The following is a 26444-nucleotide window of genomic DNA, read 5'->3' as shown; positions in this document are numbered from 1 at the left end:
AGGCTCTCATCCGGAAGGCTGCTCGCTACTTTCCACCCGGTCCCACGTGGGGAGAGGCTGAGCTTGGGCAGACAGTGGGTCACCTTGGGCTCCTCCTGGGTGTTAATTAAACCTGTGGCCCAAAGGTCCTCTCCTGGAGGAGTGCCCAGAGAACGGATGCCACCCATAACGTACTATGCGCAGGGCCAGCCCAGTCCAGCGGGAACGCAGCGTTTCCCTAACACATGAGGCTGTTCGTGCAGACGGTGAGCTGGGGTCTACCTGACCTCTCCTTGGACTCAGTTCCAACAATCTCTGTGACTTCGCTCTGGCAGCATAACACAGTCCCAGAGTTGGGGCTCGCACCACAGGATGCATTGTCTCCCGGTCCTGGAGGCTGGAGCCCGAGGTCCAGGCGGGGCCGGGGCCTCCTGAGGCCTCTCTCCTTGTGTGTGGACGGACGTCCTCTCCCAGCGGCCCCACGGGGTCGTCACTCCGTGCATGTCTGAGTTCTAATCCCCTCTTCTTACAAGGACCCCGTGCATTCTGGATCGGACCCTCCCCTAGTGACCTTACTTTACCTTAATCACCTCCTCCGAGGCCCCATCTCCAGATGGCCTCAGATCACATTCTGAGCTGGTAGGGGTCAAGACTCCAGCATATGAATTCTGGGGACCCAACTCAGCCCATGACAGTCTCCAACAATACGTTCCCTTCCCAGCTGCTGGCCCAGACTCCTGACTCGTTGTTGGCGGAGGTCATGCCCACGGGACGGGTGGTGAGGGGCAGGGAGCCAGGGTCAGAACCCCAGATGCTCCAGTCCTTCTACAAATGACTTTGTAATCTTTGACAAGACCCCTATCTGGGGAAGCGAGAGGGTTGACCCGGGCTCTCAAAGGTCCCCTTTACCTCTACACTCTTGGGTTTCAAGTGATTAGGTGGGCTACGTGGGGTTCAAAGTCAGGATGTGTGATATATCCCTACGTTCCTTCAGCCGGCTTCCAGAACCAATGCCCCTAACGAATGAGAGCTCAGTCCCACGGGAAGTTCCTTCTCTTCCAGGCAAAGTCCCGAGAAATGGCAGCTGGCTTCCAGGGGGCGATTCAGGGTCCTGGGCGCTGCCCTTTTCAACATGGAGCTTACGGGTTTGGGCTCATCTACATCCAGGCGCAGGGTGGATGGAGGGTGCGGAGGTGGCTCGTGGGGGTTTAGAACAGGCCACCCTCCCATTCCGTGGCCAGAGCTCAGGCACATGCACGAGCCTGAGTGCAGGGCACGGGCACCGGGGCGACGGTGTCGAGCTGCGTGCCATACAAGAGGCTGTGAGCCCGTGTGTGGTAGGGAAGTCATAGCTTGAGTCAAGGGAAGGACAGCCCGAAACAGCGCGGGTGGCCATTGAGAGGTTGCCCACTGGCTGCAGGAAGTGCCTGGTGTGCGTGACAGCCGCAAAATAACCGCTCTGGGGTGGAGGCAGATGACAGCGGTGGCCCGTGCTTGTGTGCCAGGAACTCCCGGGTCCACAGACGCCTCCCCACAGGTGCACGAGGAGGAGAAAACGCTAAGTCTCCATCCCCCCGTGACGTCCTCCTGATTAGACACCCACCTCCCCAACCTGCCAGCCGCTTCTGGGCATCTCACACTCTTCCCGGGACCTCGTCCCCGGCGGCGTCCGGAGGGAGTCCTCCCCACACAGGCTCCAAGGTCATGGTAACCACTGTGCGGATCCGCAGAAGGTTCTGGAACCCCTTCCCTTCCGTACTCTCTGGGTGACGGGTTCCCTGAGACTCCCACTCTCGGCTGTAAGACCTTCGGCTGTTAGTGCCCGATCGGACTTTATTCTGAGACTTTCTATTTTGGAACACTTTTAGGTTTACAGACAGAAAAATTGAGCAGATACTACGGCAAATTCCCACACATCCCTTCCCTCCTATTATTCACACCTTGCGCTGACTGGTGTGTGACGTTTGCCACAGGTGATGAGCCAATCCTGATTATGTTCTCATGAACTGAAGCCCACAGGGCTCACGCTTCACGTACTTTCTATAGGTTTTGCCACGTATCCGACATTACAGTGGCACACAGTAGTTTCACTGCCCTAAAACTCCCCCGTGCTCCACCTGTCCAGCCCTCTCCCCCCGCCACCCCTGCCCTGACAACCACGGATCTTTTTACTGTCTCCACGGTTTTGCCCTTTCCAGAATGTCATATAGTTGGGATCCTCGCTCGTTCAGATTGGCTTCCTTCACAAAGCAGTATGCATTTGTGGGTTCCTCTTACGTGGGTCTTTCTGTGGCTTGCGGGCTCATTTCCTTTTATAGCCGCATAATATTGAATTGAATGGATGGACCACAGTTTGTTCGAGGGTGCTTCCACGTTTTGGCAATGATGAATAAAGCCGTTATAGACACGCATGTGGAACCTGATCATGTTTTTACAAAGCCACGACCATAAACATCTTGGCACCTGCTGCTATGACTCATAAGGACCTAACAGCTTCCATATCTCAAGGGCTCATTACATTACCAGGCATCACACCAAAAGCTTTACTCATCACTCTCCGTTTACCGCGTGCCTCCTGCAGGCAGGTCTGTCCCTGGGGCTGGGGACAGAGCCACCGACTGGTCTCAGGCTTGTGTGAATTACAGACAAAAAGCACACAAACATACTATCCTATAGTAGTAAGTCTCCAGGTAAGGGTTAAACCCAGGCCTGTCCACCCTGAAGTCCCTGCTGCTAAGCCTGAAAGGAGAGGCTGAGAGCCTAGGGGCTCCACGTGGATACTTCTGGAAGGATGTTCCATGGTGGAGCAGAGACAAAGGAGCCCGGAGTCCAGTTAGCAGCCCCGGCTTCGAGGCCGGACGTGGTGCCAGGAGGCCCCTCAAGCTCTACACAGAGAGGCCAGGCCAGTAGCACTGAGGGGGAGGGCAGGCTCATGGTTTTCACGCTCACGCCCCCCAAGACCCCGCGCTTGGCCACCCCGCTCTCATAGCCCCTAAAGACAAGCAGAAGGCCCCACTCGGCCTGGCTCTCCTGGAGCAGAGGCCCCCCCGGTGCTGAGATCCCCAGCGACTCCGAGGGGGCCGAGCCAGACGAGGGGGCCGAGTCCCGGTCTGAGTCACTGCTACTATTTGAACGTTTTCCCCCTTCAAAATGACAGTCTTGGCGAATATCTTAAATGCCAGTGGAGAGTAAATGCCACCAGAAAGTCTGACTATCCTTCGTCTTTTAAGCAAAGAAACCGAAATGCCACCTGGAACAAGGCGAAAGCTGGAGGGGAACCCTGGGTCCACTCCCTCTGGCACTCACTGTGGGGGCGCGGCTGTCCGCCAAGTGTAGACTCCTCACCGCACACCTGGGCTGGCGGCTCGGTGCCACGGGCTCCCCCCGTGAGCCGGCATCAGGCTCGCCCTGTACACGTGCCCAGCCCCGCACAGTGGGTGCCTCTCACCGCCACAGAGATGCTGGCTGGGCCGGCGTTCAGGGCTCGGCCTTGAGCTGGACGGCCTGGGTGCAAATCCCAGCCCTCCACCTTCAGCTGCACAACCTTAACCAAATGGCTCACCCTCCCTGTGCCTTGGGCGCCTCATCTGTAACAGGTGGACGTCTCAGTGCCCCCCTCGAGGGATGCGAGGTGGCTCCATGAGAACATTCCAGAAAGAATGTAGCCCACGGCTTTGACCCCTGGAGACCTCTGAAGATCTGCTGAGAGACAGGCTCTGTGTCAGGCACGGGGCAACTGAGCCAAATGGGACATGGCTCGTCTACCCACTGTCCCGAGAAAGAGCTGAACAGGGAGACGCAAGATCAACAAGGAGGCACCTGGTTTCGCGGACATGAGAAGAAACAGTGACACAGACACACAGCCCCTCCAGCAAACTCGGCCTCCTCGGTGCGTCTGTCCCTCTCGTGTTTTTCCCTTAAATTTAAAGGGCTCTATCTTTTAAATCGGTTTAAGTTTATTCATTTATTTTGAGAGCGAGAGAGAGAGAGAGCAGGCAAGGGAGGGGCAGAGAGACAGGGAGAGAGAGAACCCCAAGCAGGCTCTGCACCGCCAGCTCTGAGCCTGACGTGGGGCTCGAACTTACACACCACTGCGAGACCACGACCTGAGCCGAGACCGAGAGTTGGGACGCTTAACCTACCGAGCCACCCAGGCGCTCCTTTCAATCAGTCTTAAGTTCACAGAAAAGGTGAGCACAAAGTAAGAGCTCCCGCACACGGCACCTTTTTCTTACGCTGAGAGCAATGCGTTCGGCCGCTGCTCTGTTTGTGGCTCTTTTCGCTTAAAGCCATTTGCTTGGCAGTCGTCCCCTAGCAGGACCCCAGAGCCGCCTCGTCTTTGCAACAGCTCCACTGCACAGCCCTGCGTGGACACTCTGTGTCTTATTGGACTAACACCCTCCTGGGGCTGCGTGGGTGGTTTCCACGAGCTTCCACCTGGGCCAGCAGAACTGGAGGGGACAGTCCCGGAAGTGCAGAGGTGGGGGCCAAGGGTACTGGCATTTAGTGCCTTAGTAGGAAGTGATGGGTTTCCTCCAGAAAAGATGTGCCAGCTCAACGTCTCCCCAAAATGGAAGAGAGCGCCCCTTGCCCACCCCACTGCTGCCCAAACAACAGACAGGTGTGACAGAGAAAGAGCCTTGAGGCAGAATGGCCGTCCTTGGGCCACTCCCACGCCGGGGTTGCCCACCAAGTGGACTGGAACGGACAGCATCCTCGTGGAGACCACTGCCCCCACTCCCTTGTAATTCTGCATAACAGCAACAGACCACCATGAGCAGAAAAATCTAAATACCTTTACAGTATCTTAAAAAAGTATGAAAAAGTTAGGGATAAATTTGGCAAAAGACTGGGGAGACCTGTACACGGGAAACCTCAAAACACTGTTGAGAGACGCAGACGAGCCAACGCAATGGAGAGATTCCCTGCGGCTTTGCAGCAGATGCTCCGTGATGGCTGGGTCCAGCGGTCCACGCTCCTCAGTGGACGGGCTCAGTGTGATCCCGGCAGGCTCTTTATAGAAAATGACGAGCTGACTGCTAAATTCATATGGAAATGCAAGCTCCCTTGGATAGCCAAAAGGTATTTTGTAAACATTTTATGTATTTATTTATTTTAGAGACAGAGCATGTGTGAAAGGGGGAGGGGGCAGAGAGAGAGAGAGAGAATCTTTGATTTTTTTAAAATTTATTCAGAGAGAACACGAGTGGGGGAGGGGGAGAGAGAGAGAGAGAGAGAATCCCAAGCTGCCAAGCTGTCTCTGGGTTGTCAGTGTAGAGCCTGATGCGGGGCTCGAATTCACAAACCATGAGGTCGTGACCTGAGCTGAACCAAGAGTCAGCCGCTTAACTGGCTGAGCCACCCAAAGGCCCCGAGAGAAAGAATCTTAAGCAGGCTCGATGCTACATGTGGAGCCTGATGGGGGGCTCGATCCCACAACCGCGGGATCATGACCTGAGCTGAAATCAAGAGTTGGGTGTTCAACCAACTGAGCCATCCAGGAGCCCCCAAAAAGTTTTTGAAATAGAAGAACAAAACTGGAGGACTGACCTGATCTATTTCAAGACTTATTATGAAGACACAGTAATCAAGACAGTCGATGATGGAACAGAAGAGAGAGCTCAGAACCACACCTGCGTGCATATGTGAACAACTGGTTTCTGACAGAGCACAAAGGGAATCTGCTGGAGAAAGGATTGGTAGCGATGTCCTGGCTCTCATTTCTGCTATGGGAGGTTGTGCCCGCCACACCCCCCTTTTATTCCCGGAGAAGCTTGGCTAGAAGTTTATCAATTTTACTGCTGTTTTCAAAGAACCGGCTTTAGGTGTCATTATATCCCCTATTATTGTTCTATTTTCTATTTCATCGATTGCTGTGATCTTCACTATTTCCCTTTTTCTCCTTATGTTGGGTTTAATTTGCTCTTTTTCTTCTAGCTTCTGAGTGGAAGCTGAGGTCATTGATTTGAGCACTTTCTTTTCTAATGGAGGCATTCAGTCCTATAAATTTCCCTTAAGGACTACTTTTGTGGTGCCCTACACACGTTGGTGGGTTGTGTTTTCATTTTCATTCAACTCAAATGCTACCTAATTTCCCATTTGACTCTTACGTTGACCCATGAATTATTTAGAGCAGCATTATTTAGTTTATAAGCATTTGGGGGATTTTCCTGAGATCTTTCTCTTATCGGTTCCTAATACAATTCTACTAGGGAACAAATTTGTATGACTTGAATACTTTTGAGTTTATTGACACCTGTTTTATGACCCAGAATATGGTTTATCTCGAGGACTGTTCCAAGTGCTTTCGAAAAGAAAGCACAGAGTTCTATAGATGTCAATTAGGCCAAATTGGTTGAGAGCGTTGTTCCAATTTCCTACATCCTTACTGATTTTCTGTGTACTTGCTCTATTGGCTATTGAAATAGCTGATTATAATTGTGGATCTATTTCTCTTTACCGGTCTACCAATTTTTGCTTCATGTATTTTGAAGCTCTGTTATGAGATGCGTACATGTTTATGGTTCTTATGTCCTTCTACAGAATGGACTCTTTTATCATTATGAAATTACATTCTTAAACTCTGCTAACATTTTTTTTTTTTTGAGGTGGGGTGCTGTGGGAGTTGCCAACCTCAGGTCCAAAAACCCTTCACAGTTAAGGCACTTACTTATAGGAAGCAAGCACCTTCCCAACCTCATTTTTTACATGTGCACTTGTCTATCCTTTCAGTAATCAAAGGGGGAAGAGGCAGAATGGGACTTCCAGGCATCCTGCAAAGCAGGCAGGTCACCTTAGGGATGACCTTTACCCACTCAAAAATTCGTCTCACATCAGCAGTGAGGATTTAGGTGTCACCCCAAATCATTGTGTTCCTTACTCATAAGTTTAAGGTATTCTGTTAACATCCTTTATTACGAAACCTACTTTGATACTAATATGCCCACTCAAGTTTTCTTTTGGCTTTCTTTTCTTTTGGTATAGCCTTACCACACTCTTGCTTTTTAACATACCTGTGTCTTAATAGTTAAGGTGTGCCCCTTGGAGGCGTCCTGCTTGTCATCTAACCTGATAATTCTGCCTTTTAACCGGGGCGTGTTTGCACCATTTACGTTTAATGTGATTATTGATATGGTTAGGTTTAACTTCAATCTTCTATTTTTTATTTGCCCTATATGTATTTTGTCTCCCTTTCTTTCCCTCTTTTCCTACCTTCTTTTGGGCTGAATATTTTTATGATTCCATTTTATCTCCTGTGTCACCTTATTAGCTATAATTTTTTGTTTGGTTACTTTAGCAGTTGCCCTACATATTACCTTTCCCTGTGTCATAAGCCCCAAACTACATTGTTATTATTTCTGTTTAAAGCCAATGACTTTTATTTCTTAAAAAATTTTTTTAAGCCAATGACTTTTAAAGGGATTTAAATAGTAAGCACATTTCTTTACATAGTCTTGCTGTTGCCATTTCTGGTGCCTTCCTTCCTCTGAGTATTTCCATCCAGTGTCATTCTCCTTGTACCTGAAGGAAGTCCTTCGTTCGATGTTTCCTAAAGTGCAGCCCGCCAGTGATGAAGCCTTTTAGCTTTTGCGTTTTTTAGAAGTCTTTGTTTTACCTTTGTTTTTGAAGTAGCTCTGTTTTCCTCCTCCGTCAGTACTTTAAAGACGCATCTCTGTGACTTCTCACTTGCACTGTTTCTAATGCTGGATCTGCTGTCATTCTTGTCTTTGTTCTTTGTAGGGGATGCATCTTTCCCCACTCTGCTGGCTTTTTAAAGATTTTTATCTTTGTCACTGGTTTTGAGCAATTGGAAAACTACGTGTGTTGGTGGACTTTTTTCCCCAGGGGGTCTTGAGTTTGCTCAATCTGTGAGTTCACAGTTCGCTTGCAGTTTGAAACATTTTTATCATTATTTAAATATTTTTTCCGTCTTTCTCCCCACATGAGCACCTCCACTCCAGGAACTTATACTGACATGAAGCTGACCCACAGTGCACTGATGCTCTATTGTTTTATTTCCTTAAAAATGATGGTTCCTTTTTCTCTCTGTGTCGCCCTTGGGACAGTTTCCAGCATTACTTCTTTGTGTTCACTGTCCTTTCCTTCTGCAATGTCTGATCTGCCATTAATCCCATGCTGTGTATTTTTCATTTCAGACATTGTAGTTTTCATCTCTGGAAGTTTAAATTGAGTTTTAAAATTAAAAAAAATTAACTGTGGGGAAATACAACATAAAATTTGGCATCTTAATCATTTTTAAGTGTACAGTCCAGAGAATTTTAATTTTTTCCCCTGTCACTATTATCCTATGGAACATAGTTATAATGATTCTTTAATATCCTTCTCTGCTAATTCTAACAACTGTGTCAATCCCTGGTCAACTTTGACTAATTGATTTTTCTTCTATGGGTTGTGTTTTCTGCTTCTTTGCACACCTGGGAATTTCTGAGTGGATGCCACACACTGCAAATTCCACTTTGCTGGATATTTGCTGAATATTTTTGTGTTCTTATAAATATTCCTGAGTTTTGTTTTGGGTGCAGCTAAGTGACCTGGAAAGGGCCTGATGTTTCAGGTCTTGGTTTTAAGATTTGTTAGGTGAGAACAGAGACATGATTAGTTTAGGGCTGATTACTCTCCAGTGTGAAGGCAGGACCCTCCTGAGTACCTTCCCAATGCTGCATGAATTTTCCGTTTTTTTTTTCTTCTTCCAGTTTGGTGGGTAGGAAGAGGCCCTGCCTCTTTATCTTGCGTGAGCTCCAGACACCATTCTCGAACCCTTTGGGTGATGCTTTCTCTGGCTTTTCACCGATGAGTGTGCTGGTCAGAGCTTTGCTGACTCCCTCCGTGCAGCTACTTCCTCTCTGGCACTCTGTTCTGCAAACGGTGGCTGCTGTGGGCCCCTGGGCTCTCAGCCCCACCTCTACCTGAGTATCCTTCCAGCCTGCGCCGGGCTTCTCGCTCCTGGACACTCAGCGCGGGACGCCAGGGCAGTCATAGGGCTTGTCTTATGTGTTTGCATCTTTCACGGTCAAAACAAGGCCTCGTTTCACACATTTTGTGTGAGTTTTGGTCGTTTCCTGTGGAGGGCAAGTCCAGGCTCTGTTTTCCCATCACGGCCATGAACAGAAGGAGGCATTTTTTTTTTATATATAATTTTAAGTTTCTTTTTTTATGGAAAATCTCAAACATAAACAAAAGTAATGAGAAGTACCACAATAAGCCCTATGACCCCTCCTGAAATTTCCACAATCATCCATTTGGGGCACTACTCTTACTGAGACAATCTCAAACTTCCCTGCTTTTAATCCACACTACCTTGCTTCTCACGGGTGCTGACCCCAAATGGGAGTGGAGACGCAACGGTGTCCCAGGACAGTGACTATTCACTCAGGTGCCCGGGCGGGGGGGGTGGCCCCCACGGCCTGAATGCCAAGACTCTCAGACTCACGCTGAAGTGTGTAATCACGCCTGACAAAGACCCAGGTGGTCACCGATCTTGGAAAAGGAAGAAATGACTGGCATTCCCGAGACTGGGCCTCCTTTCCCACCCACCCCTCCTGCACCAGCGTTCACGGACAGCACGCACCTGGCGAGACACGAGCTCACACGGTGCTCCGAGATCACATGTGCACCACTGACAAGTAATTCATTTACTCTTCATCATAACTACTTAGCAATCTCTTCCCTATTTCCTGTTCAGAGACCTTTGGATGCATCAGTCTGAATAATTGAACAGAAAGCCTCCAGCTTCTGAAGCTTTTGAAGTCCCTCCTTAATTACCTGGACAGACACATGCCTCTCTACTCTGCCCCACATCTGCTGAACACGATCAAAGAAACCCCACGTGGTGGTGCTTGGTTCCTTGGTTGGCCAGATGTACCATTTTCCTTCCTTGATGGTAGGATGCTTCTGGAACTTTCTCGGTAGCTGCTGAGTACCACCAGCATCATCAAGGAGTGCTGCCCTCCCACCCCGCATCAAACACTCTTGGCTGTAACTGATGAAAATGGTCCACAGCATCATCTTTTATTGGGCTGCTGTCATGGGTCGGATGGTGTGTCCCCACCCTGCCCCCTGCCCCGCTGAAACCAAGTTGAAGTCCTACCCTCAGCACCTCTGCACCTGACTGTATTTGGGGGAGGGCCCACCCTAACAGCCTCACGTGTCCTCACGAGAAGAGGAAACTGAGAGTCTGGAAAGACAGCAGGGGTGCCCCCACGCAGGGAGAAGGTCATTTGCAAGCCAGGGAGAGACGCCTTGGAGGAAACCAGCCCTTCCAGCCTCCAGGACTCTGAGCAAATGACTCTGTTGCTGAAGCCACATGGTCTGTGGTGCTCTGCTATGGCAGCCTGAGCTGACAGGACGGGTGCTAAGCCCCGTGTCCTCTGTGGGGATGGCAGGGAGGCTCCAGATGCTGAGTGTGTGTTTTCCCCCAGGAATTTCAAATGAACCAGAGTATTCACACCAAAACACTGTGACACGGAGACAGGCCACCAAAGAGTGGGCGGTGAGTCTAGACTAGCAGCGAGCTGGGTCCAGGTAGTCGGTTTCTGGGGAACTGAAGGCTGGGGGCCCATGCACGGAGGGCTGTGAGGCCAGGGGCAGGAGGCTGGAGGATGACACCCATCCTGGCTGGCATGGTTTCTGCTCAGGGATCCGAGGAGAACTCCCACCAGGAGGAATCTAGAAATCAGCTTCCTCCGCAGCTGCTGCTTTTTCCACCTTACCGGGAGGCATGCATCTGGGGAGGCTCGAGGGGGAATCCTTCCGGAGGAGAAGTTGTCTCCAGCCCCAGGGCGGATCCTACTCCCTCTTTGAAAATCCCCTGGCCCTGAGCTTCGGGAGAGGAGTCAGGAAAAGGCAGTGCCATGAAAGACACACAGAGAACCGAACTGCCTTCCCTCTCCCTGTGTCCCCGAAAGCTCCTTGCAGGGAACTCCTCAGCTTAATAACTCAGAAAAAAACACTAAAGGCGATCCTGAAGAAGGCGCTTAATGGGTTCTCGGGGGCGGCTGGAATCCAGAGCTCTGTGGAGTCGGGGAGCTTCTCATTACGGGGAGAACCTCGGGCTGGAGAGAAAGCGTGTGAATCGCTCCAAAGCCAGCGCACCGTGGAGTATGGCCACTGCTCCCTCTGGAGGGTGACCCGGCCGGCGCCTCCCCCTGGCCTGTCCCCTTCTGCAGGGAAGCAGCGGGGTAAGGGCAGCACGGAGCCCGCCAGGTGTGGCCTCTGAGACCCGTTCCTGCAGCCGCCCCACCGGAGAGCCCCGCCCCCCTCCTCCCCGTGGGGACGCGGCCCCCGCCACCCCACCCCAGCTGGTGACCTGTGACGGCGAGCCACCGCCGGCAATGGCTGCTCGGATGCACCGGGCCCCCAGGGGGCCAGCCCTCTGGCTCGGGGCGGGGGGGGGGGCAGCGCTCGCCAGGTCCCCCCTCCCGTGCCCTGGGGCGGCTGGTGGGCTGACCTGCAGAGAGACCCCCAGCAGGGAAGGCAGGACCCCCGTGTCCCGTGCGGTGTGTCTCCCCCGGTCCGACCGCAGGCCTCTCAGCCTACGCTGTCTGCCGAGGGCGGGGCTTCTCTGCTCACGTGGCCCCCACGGAGCTTCCGGTTTCCCGAGCCACGAGGACACGCCCTCTCCAGGCAGGGGTTGCGCCCACGTGGCCCAGCCCTGGCCAATCCGAGCTTCCCGCTCCCCAGGCCACAGTGATTGGTTTAAGAAAGGTCATGTGACCCAAGCCAGGCCAATCAGGACCCCGCCGGGTCTCCGGCGCAGGTGGTTCCCGGTCATCCGAGCCGGAGGGTGTGCGAGGCTGCCGGTGGGTGTGAGGGCCGCAGGTGGGCGGGTATGACCTGCCGCGCCGGGAAAGGGGGCCCGTGAACGAGGGGGGGAAGTGGAGACCCGCGCCCGGGACCCCTGCATCCAGCCTGCATCCGGGGACCCATCCCTAAGTGTGCGATCACCGGCGCGGCGCGTGACCCGCTGCTTAAACTCGGCTGTCGGGTGGGCCCTGACGGCCGCCGCTGCCTCACTGTTTTCTGACCTATAAAAGTGGCAGTGTCCTGTGGCTCCCCTGAATGCTGAGGGGGACTTCTGTCACCGGCCTTGAAAAGGCCTGCATGAAAACGGATTCCGGGGGTAGCTGTGCTGAGCCGCAGCGCCCCTGGCCCTTTGAAGCCCTTCCCTCTTTTAGATCTGGCGGGGTTTGCAAGGGGCTCAGCACTCCTGTCCTTGACGAGGACTTAACAAACATTATTTTATTCCTAATGGCAGAACTTTGGGCCCCAGCACCACTCAGGTGGCCCTGACCCCGGGAAGGGTGCTGCCTGGCTTCCTTTAGGAGCTGTGGTCAAGGACACGCCAGGGCTGCTTCTGGGGACCGGGACCGCTGTTCCACCACCACGCTCCCCATGGAGGCTTTACCCTGAAAGGGGCCCCGAGCAGGCTGCACCTGCGTGTCTCTGAGCTCTGCTGGAAGCCTTCAGACTGTGCGGCCTCCATCCGGGTCACTACAGCCGGCCCACCGCTCAAGAGGGAGCACTGCAGGGCCTCCCTCAGCCGAAGGGCCGGAGGGCACCGGGAGACACCCCAGAAACCAGTGCTCCGTGCTCAATCGCCTCCAGGACCTCAAGTGTAGTTCCCCTTTTGGAGCTGTCAGGAGGTGGGGGTGGGGGGGACGAAGAGAGGGGAGGACAAGAGACGCCTCCCCCACCCCGTGTGTTCCCCACAACGTTCTAGTTCTGGCTTCTCGGGCGAAGATGCGCTGGCAGCCAATAAGCACATGGATAGATACTCAACATCCTGAGTCATGAGACGCAGATTAGAACCCCAAGGACACATCACTGCACACCTGTGGAACCGATGACAGTGGAAAGCTGGACCACACCGCCGGGGGAATGCCAACCGGTGCAGCCGCTTTGGAAGACCCGTTTGCAGTTTCTTAAAAAGTGACACATTTAGGGGCGCCTGGGTGGCTCAGTTGGTTGAGCGTCCGGCTCCGGCTCAGGTCATGATCTCACAGTCTGCGGGTTTGAGCCCCGCATCGGGATCTGTGCTGACAGCACGGAGCCTGGAGCCCGCTTCGAGTTCTGTGTCTCTCCCTCTTTCTCTGCCCCTCCCTGCCCATGCTCGCTCTCTCTCTCTCTCTCTCTCTCTCAAAAATAAACTTTAAAAAGTTACACATTTCTTTATCTACCATGTGACCCAGCCATTCCCCTTCTGAGTATTTATCCAAGAGAAACAAACACATACGTCCACACAGAGACTTGAGTGCAAACAATTTGCAGCGCGTTTCTGCAGCACCCGGAAGTGGGTTCCGTCCAATGCCCATCAGCGGGCAACCGGTTAAGCAAACTGTGGCCCAGCCAAGCCATGGAGCGTCACTCGTAAATACAGAGGAACGATCCGTATAAGCAAATCTCAAAGCAATGACTCTGAGTCAAAGGAACCAAACCAAAAAAAAAAAAAAAAAAAGAGCCCAGACGGTATGATTCCCCGTTTATGTAAAGCTCCTGAAAATGCAAACTACAGGAGTAGCAGGAAGCTGAGGAATGGTTGCTAAGGAAACGGGGGTGGGGAGAGCAGGAGGTGGGGGTCACGGGAACTCAGGAAACCTTCAGGGCGATGGATGCGTCATCTTGAACCTGGTGATGGTTTCACGAGGGGACACGTGCGTCAAAACGTATAGTATTGTACAACTTAACTGTGTGAAGTTTATTGTATGTCGATTATACCTCAGTCAAGTTGTTTGAAAAAAAAAGACATCATTACGCCACATCACAGATGCCATCCCCCCACGTGGGGGCAAAGTGGCTGCAGGATGAAGACCGTCTGAGTGAGTGGGACTGGGACGCGAGAACGCCTCTCAACGGCCCTTCCAGTATGGACTGGATCCAGGTTCAAAGTTCTGGGAGACAGTGTCTGGATCCATGTCCCCTGCAGGCTCCCCCTGCTCCTTGGGGCAGGGCCGGAAACCGAGCATTGCCGCTCCGGCCCTACGCCCCACACGGCAGTTCAAGAAAGACCATTCTGCATTCTGTCTCAGCGTCTGCAAAGTGCTTCCTAACCCCGGGGATTTGGGGGCACTGGGGGCTCGCTGACGGCACTGCCCACCCCATTCCGTGCCTAGGCTGACATCTCAGGGCATCCCCATTAGAGCCCTGTCTCTGCATCCTGCCTGGGTCTGACCCCGCGACCCCAGGCTCTCTCTCGCCGCCAGCAAAACCACATTTCCGGGCCCAAAGCTCCACCCTATCTTGTGCCTCTACTCCCAGCCAGGATTTCCAAATTTTGGCAAGTCTGGTCTCCTTGGGCTGGGGCCCAGCTGCAGTTGGGCCCCCACCGGCCCCCACCACCTTGGCACTGATGGAGAACTCAGGCCCTCTGGAGCCCATGACCCCACAGCCCATAGTGCTTATGGGGGCGCCCTACCCAATCCCACTAGACCCTGCCTCAGTTTACCCCAGCTGACCAGTCTCCCCCACACGTTTTGTCTGGGGCTTTTCTGTGGGGGCTTCTGTACTGGTCCCAGGCCATTCTGGCCTTGTAGGAATGCCTCGGCCCTCCACACGCATCCTGCTAGGGAGCTGATGTCCTAGGCCGTCAAATCCTAGCTCCCCACACTGGGAGGCACACAAGGGGTGTGGGGGTCTTTGGAGGCAGGAGAACAGGCTGACTTGATGCAACTTTGGCTCTTGGCCCCTGGCTCCTTCCATGTTCACATGTTTACACTCCGGCGGGACTTCTGCCCGTTGTTCCTCTGCTCACGGTTGTGGGGGGCCTGGCTTGAAGGGTCTCTGTGCCCTTCCCTGACTCGTTAGCAGACCCGGTCCCCCCACCCCGGGCGGGAGTGCGGGGCCTCTGATGCCGAGTTTCATCACGTGAGGACATGTTACGGTATACAAATAAACAGACGCACGCATGGGGGGTGGGTTCGAGGTCGAGGAAGGGCAGAGATTCTGGGGCTGCACAGCATTCCCTGCCATGTGCTCTGGGGTGCTCAGCGGGTGGTTGGGTGATGGGCAGAGAGGTCCGGGGACGCGGCTGGGGAGAGCAAAGGAACTCTGAGTTCCCGCGGGCTCCTGGGAGCTGGGCCTGACATCTGTATCTGTGCACCGATGGCAAGTCCCCGAGGCTTTGCTGCACGCAGCCTGGCCTGTGTCAGCGCCTGGTGACTGTGGACCGAATCAGCAGAGCACCGGGCCGCTGAGAGCCAGCGAGGGACACTGCGTTCCCCCAGCTCGTGAATGCAGATGTGTGGCCTAGCGTCCCGGGGGGCGGGTTCTGGAAAACGCACCTGAGGGGCGGTGAGCCTGAGCCGTTCACGCCCACCAAGAGCCGGTCTGCCCCTCAGCACCCCTGGGGCCCTTTGCTGGTCTAAGTGCTGCACAGTGACTTCTGCCAAGTCCAGTACCGAGCCCGGCCCACCTGGGAAGACGGTGGCCTGTGGGAGAAGCGGTGGCCTAGGAGCCAAGGACCCACACCCCCAGCCCTAGCTTTTCCCTCAGCAGCAGCTTGAATGAGGGGCCAAGACCTCCAATAGCCTCAGTTTCCCCAGTGATGCGACAGGGATGCCCGGGGCTGCTGCGAGGCTCTGTGGTGCTCCCTGACAACGCCTTTGTGAGCCACGGTCCCTGTAGGCCTTGCTCTCCTGCCAGTCACCCCGGGACACAGCCCGTGGGCCCCACATCCCCAGTGAATGCCGGCTCCTCGAGCGAACAACGATGGTCCCAAGATACCCTGCGGGAATGGTGGGAGCCCGAGGACGCTGGGCCTGCACCTCTCATGCAGAGGCCTCGGCCCCAAGCCCCGCCTCCCTCCTTCCTTCCCAGGGGCAAGTGTGAGCAGTGAGTGTCCCCCCTGCCCACCCCTGTCCCCATACCGCACCGCCAAGGACCCTCTTCCTTCAGTCTGGGAAACCGAGGCACTGATGTGACCCTGCAGGGCCCAGAAGCCTCCAGGACACTCAAAATCCCTGCCCTGCCAGTCAGGAGAGTGAGGCTGTTGGTACTGTCCTGGTCCCCAAAGCTCCGGGCTCGGGTGGAGAAGGTTCCAGCATATCAAGGAACACGGGAAGGAGGAATCTAAACGTGCTGAGTGAGGGCACCTTGGCGGCCTGTGTTGCTGGCAGCATAGTCCTGCCCGCTGGTCTTCAGGGGGAGACCACGGTAGCCAGCTGCCTACCTGCCTGCCCATGGCAGGCTGGGAGTCCCCGGGGCTGGCTCAGAGCCCAGGGAAGCACTTCTGGGGCTTGCAGGGAGCGGGGGGGTTGTCACACAGTCTCCCAGAGCCTCAGATTCACCATAAACGGGGGCCAAAGGCATACAGGCTGGTTTTCAGAATACAGCCAGGTAAAGGCGTGGAGCAGCTGTGCTCAGAGCACAGACACGGACGGACGCGGCAGCCGCTACCCCGACACCCAGGACATCCACAGGGCAGCAGACCCTGGCCCCTGGGTTCCTGTCTGTCGGATGGAACGGCACCCAGCACGCAGAAAACAGAGCCCGCGGCTCCTCTCCCTGTTGCGATCCCCCTGCAGCCCAGCTGGTCCCCTGCCCTGGCCGATCGCGGCCTCCAAGGGGCCCTGACCAATGCCCACAGCGTGTGGCGGTAGCCTGCGAGGACAGTGATGAGGCTCCGGGGCCCAGCTCCCCTTGGCGACCTGCCCGTGTCCACGAGCCACTAGATCATCACCTCTCTGCTCTGGAACATTCCATCTCCCAGAGTGCTCTCTTCACAAACCACACCCCAAAGCTCTTTGGTGGCCACCCAAGATGCAGCTGGGGCCACCGCACGTCCTGTGTCACCAGGGTGCTGTCCCTGACCCCGGCAAAGACCCAGACCAGGAGGAGAGATGCAGGGCACATCTTTCCTCAACCATCGGGGCTGAGCCTCGAGCTGTGCCTGGCCCGTGGGCAGGTGCAGGGCAGACAGTCACATGCCAGGTGCCCGTCAGTGGGGGTTGAAAGAAAGCACACGCTGTTAGTGTACTGGAGCCCCGAGCTCCAGCTGGGTTCACGATTCTTCCCGTGGGTCCAGTTGTAACCACACTGGAGCGTCCAGGCTGGGGGCAGGGACGGGGGAGGGCTGGAGGGGATGCCCTCGGACATAAATGGATGAGGTCATTAGGACAGTGAACGTACTGGGGGTGCTGTGGGGAAGGCCACGTGGAGGGGGGTTCAGGACCGGCCCCTCCAGGTGGAAGCAGAGCGAGCAGGTGTAAAGATGGAGAGAAGGTCCGGTCTGGGAATCTGATGACAAGAAGTCAGAGGGGGTGAGCTGCTGGGGCTTTTTACTGCAACAGGTGCACCTGCCAGGGCTGTGGAGGGGGGTGGGTGTCAAGGCCAGAATGTGACCTTAACGGTGCCCAGCACACAGTTATGAGCTGAGTTGTGTTCCTGGAAAGTCACATGTTGAAACCTGACCCCCAGCACCTCACAAGGGCTCTGTATTTGCAGATGGGGGCTTTGAAAAAACAGTTCAATTACAATGGGGCTACTGGGGTGGGCTCTGATCCCAGGGTGACCAGGGTCCTTCAAAGAAGAGGGGGTCAGGACACAGACACGCACAGAGGGACGGCCCCGTGAGGACACAGGGAGAGGATGGCCGTCCGCACACAAGGAGAGAGGCCTCGGGAGGCCCCGGCCCCGCCCACGCCCGGACCTCGGGTCCCCGGCCTCCGGGACCGGGAGAGGATAAATGTGTAAGCCCCCCAGGCTGTGACACCTTGTCGTCCTGCAGCCTGACTTTGCAGACGGCAGCCCGAGCAAACACACACACAGTGAGTACGGCATCATGTCAGGTCTTCGATGACACCCGGGGGACTGGATGCACACAGGTGCATGGCACCTGGCCAAGGTGGGATTCGGGCCTGGGCAGGCTGACGCCCCAGGACTCCCTGCTCACCCCACGGGCTCCGCCTCCCTCCGCCTGCTTGTTCTTCTCAGAATTACAAACAGGCTGCAGAAAGCAGGACTCCTGCCTCCGCAAGGAAGCAGGAATCCGTACTGCTTTTGAACTTGTATTCTCGCGCACGTGAAGCGGTTTTCAGGAAGGACACCCCCCTGCTCCCCTGAGGATGGTGAGGTCATTGGCACAGAACGTGAGGTGTCAGGTAGGACACCTCCATCCTCTTTGGCAGTGAACGGGGGACTCGCCCAGCCCGGACTACGTCGTCCCCGGGCCCCCCGGACTCTCCCAGACCCTGGAGACCAAACAGGGGCAGGGTGGACGGCCATGCGTCCACAGTGAAGGTGACAGAGGGAGATGTGGGGCGGCCATTACCGGAGGGCCCAGGAAGGGTCGGGGCTGGAGCCTTCATTTCGCACACCATCACTCATCAGCCACACACAAGGGGCGGCCTTGTGCTTGCAGGCAAGTGAGGGGGTCACAAACTTTTACGCGACACGGGGCAATCATAGGAACCAGCGGGAGGATCCTGGTGCAGTTCAGAGGTAACTAAGCTTTCTTCTTAGATGGAAATGTCTGTTCTTTCCATGAGAACATCCCTCATTAGTGATGGTTTAGATCCTTGGGAACCGTGGTGATTCTCAGCCCTTTGCTTGCCTTGACACAGGATGGGTGACTCCTATCTGCCCTTGAGTGCAGGTGAGTGTGAGCCTGAAGGCAGGCGAGGGTGAACGTGAACACGGGCGAGCGTTTACCTGAATACCCTCACTTGTCAAGTTAGATTCTTTTCAAACCTGCGCGCCCACCCGATTCCTGGTGTGTGAGGACCTGGGGGTCTGGACGTCACCCCAGCCCACGCCTGCTCTGTGCTGGCTGTGCTGGACCCCTCACAGCTGTCGAGAGCATCATGCCCAGCAAGAGAACTCATTGTGTGTGACTGAGTGTGTAAGTGACAAGCGCCGGTCCACTAGGAAAAGCAAAGGTAGGGCTTCTTGCCAAAATGGAGGGGATGCTCCTGGGGCGGGGTCTCTGGGATGGGGCGGGCACTGGGGCCCGGCCTCAGGGTGGCCCCCACCAGAGTCTGTGGCTGCCAGCATGGGCCTGGAGGGGACAGAAGGGTGGGGCCCAGTGCCTTTGTGTGTCCAAGGCTGGGGCCAGGGTGTAAAGGCCTCTTAGCTAAAGGAGGCCCAGACAGACCCGGGCCCGTGTGCAGTGACAGGAAACCGCCCCCGAGCAGGGGCCTGGAGGGAGGAGGCCTGTTTGTAGGGAGCACCTACGGTGTGCGGCCTCAGTGCTGGGCCTGGGGCTGTAAACTCAAACGTGACTGGCCCTGCTCACGGCCTGGAGACTGGCCAGCCGTCGGTACGGACACACTTCTACTGCTGGGCTGCTGAGCTGTGCGTCAGCCCGGGCCAGGCCTTAAAATAGTGCTGTGTGGCCACGACCAGAGATGGTCCTGTGAGGTGGGCAATGTCTTGGGGAGCCCTCGTGTCCTATGGGCGAAGGCTCCCACCTGGGCACGTGGCTCTCTCGGTGAAAACTTAACAAGCCCCAGACCATGCCAGGCAGAGGGGACCCCAAGGTTGTCTGCAAAGGTCAGAGGACTTCAAAGTGCAACATGGTTCCCTGTCGGCCCAGCCTGCCCCCTGCCCCAGGACCCTCTGACATCAACCTGCATCCTACACATTTTCCATGAGCCTCCCTGGGCCGGCGTTGTGCCCAAGTGGGGACATGTTGAAGAAGGACACGGACCACCATGCTGCCGCAGGAAACAGCCACGTGCACTTGGTGGTAAATGCTGGGGGAGGGGGAGGGGCACAGAACACAGAGCGGAGAAGCCTGTCCTGGAAAGTGGGGTGGGGGGGCCTCAGCACTGGGGAAGGAGGAGAGGGCACACCAGACAGAGGGACAGCATGGGCAAATGCCCGGTGTGGTGGGTGGGAGATGGCGCCAAGGGGAGGGTGGACGCTGGGTTTCTGCGGGAGGCATTTGGGGACAGGAGAGCAATCCTTGGGGAAACCTACTGCGTGCCAGCTGTGCTGATGGTTCCCTCCACACTTCACCTCTCCTGAGACCCAGCAACCCTGACGTGAAGGTTTCCCAGGGCTCTGAGGCTCAGAGAGGCGAAACGCCTCATCGAGGTTTGACTCGGTTGCTGGGAGAGCTCAGGCCCCGGCAGCATCTCCAGGGTCGGTGCTGGATCCCAGGACCACAGGTACCCCCAGACCCTGCCCTCTGCAGGTCAGTACAAGGAGGCCCCAAAGACGTCCACATCCTGATCCCTGGTGCCCATGACCGTGTGACTTACAGGGCAGGTGTGACTGAGTAAAGGGTGCTGATGGCCAGTGATCCTAGATGATCCAGGTGGGCTCACTGTGACCACAGAGTCCTTTCTCTCAAAAGGAGAGACTCAGAGTCAGAGAGGGAGGCATGACGCTGGAAGTAGGGGCTGGGGCCACAAGCCAGGGCGCCTCTAGAAGGTGAGGGCCAGGAATGGAGCTTTCAGGAGGAACACAGCCCTGCCGATGCCTTGATTCTAGCCCCTTGAGCCCCGTTCTGGACCTGTAACTTCCGGAACTCCAAGGTAACACATGTGTGTTGTTTGAAGCCGCTACATATGTGGTCCTCTGTCACAGCAGCCACAGAAACTCATCTGCTGGCAGAGCTGAGTTGACAACAGCCCAGAGAAGACCCAGCTGTGGAGGTCACGGCTGAGGTCTTTGCAGACCAGCTCCTCCCCTTCTGGCTGTTAATAAATAGCAGGTTAATAAACAGGGCCGACGGGGATGAGGCTTCCCTTTGTGCTTGGATACCCCTCAACACAAGGGGGTACAAGGCAGCCTGCACCCCGAAAAGGGCCAGAAGCCCACGAAGCCATCAGCAGGCCCTCTCCGAGTCCCCCCTGAGTTTCACAGACCTCGTGGCCTCCAGAACACTCACCCACATCCACTGTCCACCTGCAAAGTAAAATTAACCCACTCCTGTGCCGCGCAAGCCAATAGGGGCTCCTAATGGGAGAGGAGGGAGCCCCAGTTCTTCCAGGACCAAGGACAGTTCCTTGGCGGTAGGAACAAAAGTCACTTACTCCCCCACCCTTCAGGCTGTCTGCACCAGTGGCCGATGGAGAGCTAGAGAGAGCCTGGGACTCTGCCAGGCCTGGCTGGGATGGGCAGGAACACTGAGGCCCATAGGCCTGGCTCACGTGCTGTTTTTATGGGGATGGGAGGCTGCAGGCCTGGGCTGTCCATGGTGGCCAGGATGGGCCCAGGGGCAGTCTGCTGGTTTTCTGTGCCCCTCTGTGAACCCTGGGGGGGGAGGGCTCCTTGTCACAGAGCCCACCATATCTAGGGGACCCTCAAAACTCCAGCTTTTCTCAGCCATTCAACATGCACCTGTTGCATTAGGCCATCTCAGTGATGTAAGTGGGGACAGAATTGGGGACGACAGAACATGCTCAACCAGAGGCAAAAGGTGCCACAGGGTCAGCAGGCCTGTGATGCTTCCTTCCCACAGAGGAGTCATCCATGAGGACCTGGTTGGGGGGTACACAGTGGGGAAATCAATTGTCTTTTTTTGGAGGGCATGGGAAGAAAAGCTTCTGTGGCCACTGAAATAAAGCCACAAACATGATTGTTTATTCCAGTAAGTGAGGAAAAGCCTGTTGTCTTCCTCAAAGAGGTCACCTTTCTATCTGAAGAACTCTGCATTACATTAGGGTTGCTTGGGCTTTATTTTTAGTGTTATTTCTAATTCTAACCGATACCATAACCCCAATGTAGTTTTTCCACTAATTGAGGGCAAACTTGACCAGTGCTCAGGGCAGCACGCAGGGTATAAAGGCAGAAGGAACCAGCTTCAATTCCTGCCCTCCCATCTCTCAGCTGTGTGACCCTGGGAAGCCACTTGACCTCTCTGGGCGTCCATTCAATCTCTAGGACAGAGATGGTTTTTGTAGAGATGGTCCTAAAACCATCTCTCAGGCTAAGGTGGGAGAGGCTGGAATGTCTGCCCCAGATGCCCACAAAGGTCAGCCCTGCCTCTCCCTGGGAGCAGCCAGTCAGGGAGTGGGGAGAGCTCCCTGGCCAGGCCTGGCCTTTACTGCCAGCCAGAGAGCTAACTGGGGTGGGCTCAGAGCACAGAGCAGATGGAGACGGGATGTGGGGTCAAGTGTGGCCCATGCCTGCTTTGTGAGACATCCAGAGAACCTGAACAGAACCAAGGAGATACCACGGGAGGGGTCTGTGTGATGGGAATTGGCCTGGGGGAGGGGGCAGCAGGGAGGAGCACGTCCGTTGCCAAGGGGCGTTGTCAACATCCTGTCCCTCCAAGCCCCTTAACTCCATTAGCGCTGATGGAGCATGGTGGAGCCCGCCAAGTCCGGCCCCAGATCCAATTAGCTTAGAACATATGTCTGAACATGACGAGGAGAGTCGGCTGAAACTGTGTCTGCTCAGAATGCTCAGCACAGGGCACCCGCTCAGTAATTCATTCTCCTCGCCTTGGAATTCCCATGTGCTCCGTATGGAAGCAGAGGATAACATACACACAATACATACGGCGACTCACTTTGGTCTGAGGTGCAGGGCGGTCGGAGGCTGGGCAGCTGTCTCCCCAAGTTCCCGGTTCATCAAGGGTGGCTTCTGGGTGGCACCAGTCCCCGTGGACACCCAGCCTGGTGTCAGATGCAGCGTGGCACCTAAGGGGGCTTTGCTTACAGCCGCCACTGTGTGCGGATCTCAGCGCCAGCTGGGGAGCTTTGGAGAAACGTGGAACCCGGGGTCCTCTCCCCAGACAGGCTGACTGGGTGGGTCTAGGCGGGGTGAGTGGGGTCTGCGTGTGGAATAAGCAGGAGGTGCCTCAGGAACCATTTACGGAGTTCGCTCACAAGAGAGCCTTTCTCTTCCCATCCTCACGGCAGCCTTGTGAGGCTCAGGATACTGCCACATTGATGGGGGACACTGAACACCAAGAAATGGCCGGACAGCCAGTCACGGCCGGTGCTGGGTGTGAACTGAGCAGCTGGCTGACAGGGACGGAGTGGGAGATTCAGGGTGAGTCTGAATTGTGCCTGGTCCTGGGGGAGGGGTGTGTGGAAGCCGATGAGGCCCGTGAAGGAGGCTCCAGGGAGGAGGGGATCCCCAGGTGGACTCCAGGTGGCCCGAGGGTTAGCAGAGATGTGGAGGTTGGAGGGCTGGAGGATGAGCCCCTGAGCCCCACTGCCATGACCCCTGGGATGAGCATCAAAGCCTGAGGCTTGAGTTGGGTGTTCTGCATGTTGTATGGGAGGCATGGTGAGTGCCACCTCACAGCCCCTCCATGCTGGGACTTCCCAGGCCACAGCCATTCCCTCCCCAGCTTGGGAAAGCACAGCATGCTTTGTATTCTGGCAGCCTGACTGACCCATGAGTGGGCACCTGGTCCAGGGGCAGCGCATCTATTGGCTGGCCAGCAGCTGATGCCAAGGGCATTGCCCAATAGGCTGGGAGGGTTGGTGAAACCAGACAGACTGGCTGCTTCTAGAATCAGAAAATTAGGAGCCAGTGATAATAGGACCAACTGGCAGAGAGGAGCTGAGATAGCATTAGGGAGGGACAGGGCCAGTAGCCAGTCTGTAGAGCTGCCTAGAGTCCTCGTAGCTCTGATTCCCAGGCCACACTGTCCTACAATAATCCCCAACCCCAACTGTCATTAAAAAAATTGGCCAGAAATTGTCTTTGTTCTTTGTTCCTAATAAGTGAAGGCTTGCCTTTATCCATCTATCCCTTCATCCCTCCACCCACCCACACACCCATCTATCTGTCTAATCATTTACCCACCCATCCATCCATCCCTGTATCTTTCCATCCATGGATGCATCCACCCATTGGAGCATCCACCCATCCATCCATCAATCCATCCATCCACCCACATGCCCATCCGTCCATCTATCCCTCCCTCCCTCCTTCCCTCCCTCCCTCCCTCCCTCCATCCATCCATCCACCTATCCACATGCTCATCTGTCCGTCTGTCTGTCCATCCGTCTGTCCACTCATCCATCCACCTATCCATCCATCTACCCACATGCCCATCCATCCATCCATCCATCCACCCATCCATCCACATGCCCACCCATCCATCTGTCTGTCCATCTGTCCATCCATCTGTCCGTCCGTCCATCTGTCCACTGTCCATCTGTCTGTCCGTCCATCCATCCACCTATCCATCCATCCACCCACATGCCCATCTGTCCGTCCATCCATCCATTCACCATCCACCCATCAGTCCGTCCATCCATCCATCCACCATCATCCATCCACCTATCCATCCATCTACCCACATGCCCATCCATCCATCCATCCATCCACCCATCCACATGCCCACCCATCTGTCTGTCTGTCTGTCCATCTGTCCATCCGTCTGTCCATCCGTCCATCTGTCCACCATCCATCTGTCTGTTTGTCCATCCATCCACCTATCCATCCATCCATCCACCCACATGCCCATCTGTCCATCCATTCCATCCATTCACCATCCATCCGTCAGTCTGTCCATCCATCCATCCACCATCATCCATCCATCCATCCATCCATCCACCCATCCATCCATCCACATGCCCATCTATCCGCCCATTTGTCCATCTGTCCATCCATCTGTCTGCCTGTCCATCCATCCGTCTGTCCATCCAACCATCCATCCAGCCATTCATTTATCCATCTAACAGCGATTTCAACTTTTGAGTGAGCATCTCCCCTGGGGAGACAGGAGGGAACAAGACAGATTTTACCCTGGCACCATGGACTCCCAGCCTGTGGAAACAATGACTGACGAAGTCACCCCAACGTGGTGAAGGATTGGGGGATTGTACACATGTCTGCCCTGGGGGTGATGCAGTGGGGGCTATCCTGATTGAGATGGGGGGGTGGTCAGGGAGGACTCCTCTGAGCACATGACTATCAGGCCTGGCCAGTGTCCAAGCCAGCCAGGAAGGGCAGGACCCCAAAAGCAAGAGAGCTAAGAGGTGGTGGTGAGGCTCATCTTCAGTGTGAGCCTCTGGGCATATTTGAAAGCCAGGATACTACAAACTTTGCCTCTTAGATCCCTGCAGGTGTGGGGTTCCAGGTGGATGTAAGGAGGTGCCTGGGGCTGGGGGACCCCACTGGGAGGCCACCGTGTTGATCTATTGTTGTTGCTTCTCTTCAGGCAGAGCTGGAACCAACGGCACACGTGGTCCTGGGCTCAGCTGGCTACTCAGAGCTGGGCGGTGTGGGCACACACGTCTCCACGGGGATCTTGGTGGCTAATTCTGAGGCAGCATCTGTGTGGCTGACCAAGCAGCATGTGGAGGGGACATGCCTCTCTCAGAAACCAAGAGGCAAGACTAGTCATAAAGCGCCTAAAAAATTGAAAAATGACTTCCTTCCTCAGATTTACTTCTCTGGACCTCTTTTTCCAGGAGAAGGGCAAGAGAAACACTGCCTGCGGCCAGCGCTGAGCATGGGAAGGTTCCGGCGGGTGGCCCCTACCTGGGCCAGGTGAGAGCCTTCCCTTCCGGAGGGGGCGGTGCTTACAAAGCACTGTCCCAGAACGCACTGCTTCTGAATACGTAACTAACATGGAGAAGCAAGTCCCCCTTTCCCTCCTTCCCGGGGGTGACTGCAGACATCAGTTTGAGTAGTAGTATAACAGACTTTTCTTTACGTGTCTTTGGGCATATGGATGGATATGGAAACACGTAGGTGTTTTTTCTAATAAAATAGGGTCACTTGTGAGTCTGTGACTCCTTCTGCAACTTGCTCTTGTCATGTACGACCCATCTTGGCTGTCTTGGCCTGGACACCCAGATTTCCAGCATCTTTTTTCAATGGCCAAACAGTATTCCGTGGAGAGCCATGCTAGGGTTTCTGAAGGCCATGCTCTCGGACATTGAGGGACGAGAGAGCCTGCCACACAAGTCACTAAGAAAGTGGAACAATAGGGATTGGTCCCTCCTCTATGCTGTCTCTCTACAGGTAGACTGGCCAGTGAGAACCCCAGTTAGGCAGGCCCTGGGGAGTCAGAGCCATGGGGCGGAGGAGGAGGCCCTGGGGAAAGGGCTGTCAACAGCGGCAACCCGGCAGGAACATTGGTAGGAGTGAGAGCCATGGAGAGACGAGAGATGAAATTCATTCTGGCAATTGTGTGCAGCCACCAAATCATGGACAGCAGCACTTACTGATGAGGAAAGATGGTCTCCACGTGTTGTTTCAAAAAAAGCAGGTTACAAAAGAGCGCATGGCAGTGAGTCTGATTTTCAGAGAGGAAAGGCGTTTGTGGCAAAGATCTCCACAAAACACGATTTTCTGAGGGGGCGCCCAGGGGCTGATGGGCTCCTCCTGGGGGCACGACGTTTGCCCTTTGAGAACGAATGACCTTGGTAAGTGGTATTCCTGCCTCCAACAGATGCTGGTTTTTAAAAAGGAAAAGACAACTGGATTGAGCGAGACAGAAGGTCTGGAGCTTGGATGGGCTGGGAAAGGAAGGTCGAGGGGAAGAAACCAAGACGGGCAAAGGGATCTGAGCCCACAGGGCAAACTGGTGT

At 55.2% G+C, this 26444-nt stretch overlaps 1 protein-coding gene and 1 non-coding gene across 15 annotated transcripts in view; both read right to left on the bottom strand.

Annotated features, from left to right (window-relative positions):
- Positions 1–26444, bottom strand: part of SHANK2 (SH3 and multiple ankyrin repeat domains 2) — a 500122-nt gene that overhangs the window by 63773 nt on the left and 409905 nt on the right. The window lies entirely within an intron of this gene.
- Positions 6727–6876, bottom strand: LOC113595549 (U12 minor spliceosomal RNA). Its single transcript, XR_003416074.1, has one exon. It is a non-coding gene; the product is annotated as a U12 minor spliceosomal RNA (small nuclear RNA).

Source organism: Acinonyx jubatus, chromosome D1 (assembly GCF_027475565.1).
Source record: "Acinonyx jubatus isolate Ajub_Pintada_27869175 chromosome D1, VMU_Ajub_asm_v1.0, whole genome shotgun sequence".
Taxonomy (NCBI): Eukaryota; Metazoa; Chordata; class Mammalia; order Carnivora; family Felidae; genus Acinonyx; species Acinonyx jubatus.
Note: the sequence above shows the minus strand (reverse complement) of the source record. Positions and strands in the feature narration are given on the sequence as shown.